Genomic DNA, 2,676 nt, shown 5'->3' with positions numbered 1-2,676 from the left:
ATAGGAGCACTCGCTTCATTGTTCCCGCTGATTTGAAAGCACATACCGTTGAGTGTAGTCAGAATTTTGCAGTCTTTAGGAATGGTGGGACCACAGACCTGAGTGAGAACAAGAGGTTTCATAGTATCTATAAACATGTCAGACACTGTTGTATTTATAAAGAATATTTTTCATGTAGCGCAAAGAGTAATGTTTACAGTTAATTTAGAACATTGCTAATTTTGAAGTAATAGGGTATATGCCGAAGCATGCTAATAGGACTTTGAATTTGCCAGTAACCTGGGTTAAGCGCTTCCGGTCAATTGTATGCCAGTGCAAAAATCGACGCATTTAAGGTCAGTTTTCTTTAAAAATCAGCGATCTCCACTAGCTGAGTGATATCTGATATAAAGTGGGTCTCAGATTTTACACGAAGCACTGCATTAAATAACAGTTCCCCCGCCATGTCTTTATAATATGAGCATTTATTTTACCCCATTATATTCAATGGGGCTTCTGCGCATATTAAAGTGGAAGAATGTAGACTTCAGAATCTCTTGTTTTTAGTGACACCTGTGGCGGCTTAGGGAACTGCAGCTAGCAAATTAATTGTGGATGTACAACAGACTGAATGTGAATCAGTCAATTTTACAAGGGGTGTTCATGAGACTGTCCTGAACAGTTTAAAATCATAACATGACTTCTCATGAATATGAAGGAGATTTTATGCATGCTTATGACAATTGTCATTAAGGGCCCAATCATACACATGGCTTAATAAAGTGCAAGATGTGTTTGGCACGATTTGTTGCTATTTTCAGACCAGCGTAACAGTAATTTTCTTGTTTTGTGCCATGTTTTTTAAATAGCAAATCCATTTGTGCCACTCTATGGACTCATGGGTGTGCTTGTCTAAAAAGGAGGTGTGTTAAGGCGCATTGTTAGTACTTTGCTATATTGAGGAACTAAAATAGACTGCGCCATTGACTAACTAAAAGCTGCTCTAAAGTGTAGCGTAGAGTATGTTAGTTATGCGCATATGAGGTTCAAAACAGTTACACATTGCTTAATACACACAGGATGATTAGCAGTACACAAATATCTTTAGATATGAAAACAATTAAAGGATTAAAATGTTACAAAAAAAAAATAATTTCTACATAAATATAGAAACCAGTGCCTTCATGTCTCATTTCAGGGTGGCTTTTTTCAGTTTATTCATGACAATTTGCATTTGAATAATGTTATTATTATTAACAACACAAATTACTGTATTTACGAATTGATAATTGAATCATTGGCTCAAAGGAGTCATTCGAAACCATGTCAGAATATGAAAATATAACTTACCACTGAATTAGATGAGTGTGTATCCTTAGCCATAGAAAGTCCAAGAGACATGTTAACAGCTTCATAGGGCACTTACAAGGTATAAATAATTAAAAATGGTTATATTTGACTTATAAAAACAGTGATATGAAAGTGACAGAAACATGACACATTTAAATACCATTAATTGTCAGAGGCTGGCAAGTTTCCTGTGAAATGGCGCAGGTGTAAACTTGTCCTCTTGCATCACGGCTGGACTGAACTGAAGGATCACTCACAAGCAAACTACAGAATGGTCAAGGAAAACATGTATTTGTTTGTCGGTTGTAAAAGAAAAATTGTGTAGCCTACTGTACAGTATATTGTGATGAGTTGACCTTTCAATTACACATTAACTCACAATTCATATAAGATCAAACTCAAAAAATCAGGTTCGGCTAACTAAAGTGAAGTTTCATGACTGAATCCAACAAGTTCAGCTAACTAAAGCAAAGCTTCAAAACTGAATCCAACAAGTTCAGCTAACTAAAGCAAAGCTTCAAAACTGAATCCAACAAGTTCAGCTAACTAAAGTGAAGCTTCAAAACTGAATCCAACAAGTTCAGCTAACTAACGTGAGGCTTTATAACTGAATCCAACAAGTTCAGCTAACCAAAATGAAGTTTTCTAAACTGAATCCAACAGGTTCAGCTAACTAACGTGAAGCTTTAAAACTGAATCCAACAGGTTCAGCTGACTAAAGTGAGACTTCAAAACTGAATCCAACAAGTTCAGCTAACTAAAGTGAAGCTTTAAAACTGAAAACAACAAGTTCAGCTAACTAAAGTGAAGCTTTAAAACTGAAAACAACAAGTTCAGCTAACTAAGGTGAAGCTTTAAAACTGAATCCAACAGGTTCAGCTAACTAAAGTGAAGCTTCAAAACTGAATCCAACAGGTTCAGCTAACTAACATGAAGCTTTAAAACTGAATCCAACAAGTTCAGCTAACTAAAGTGAAGCTTCAAAACTGAATCCAACAAGTTCAGCTAACTTAAGTGAAGCTTCAAAACTGAATCCAACAAGTTCAGCTAACTAAAGTGAAGTTTTCTAAACATAATTTTAGTTTGTTGAACATATTGGTAAAGTTGGCTGAGTTATAGGTTGAGTCAACAAAAGTTTGTTTAAAGTATATTCTGTGTTTTCCTCACCTTGTTTTATCTCTCTGTATCACTCTGTAGCCAAAGCCAAGATTATTATTTCTAGTGAAATATTTCCAAGCCACTGGATCGATGTTGAAGGTCAGCACTGCCTGAAATGCTGGACAAACACACCAACACACAAATGAAATACATCGGACAAAAACAAATGTATTATTCAGAAGAATAGGA

General features: G+C 35.5%; 1 long non-coding RNA gene across 1 annotated transcript; it reads right to left on the bottom strand.

The window, feature by feature from the left end:
• Positions 1 to 1,581, bottom strand: LOC130238157 (uncharacterized). Its single transcript, XR_008838609.1, has 3 exons — positions 1,490 to 1,581; positions 1,330 to 1,400; positions 1 to 98 (listed from the first exon to the last, which is right to left on the bottom strand). It is a non-coding gene; the product is annotated as an uncharacterized LOC130238157 (long non-coding RNA).
• Positions 1,582 to 2,676: the final 1,095 nt, after the last annotated feature.

Source organism: Danio aesculapii, chromosome 12 (genome assembly GCF_903798145.1).
Source record: "Danio aesculapii chromosome 12, fDanAes4.1, whole genome shotgun sequence".
Classification (NCBI taxonomy): domain Eukaryota; kingdom Metazoa; phylum Chordata; class Actinopteri; order Cypriniformes; family Danionidae; genus Danio; species Danio aesculapii.
This window is presented reverse-complemented; position numbering and strand designations above follow the sequence as displayed.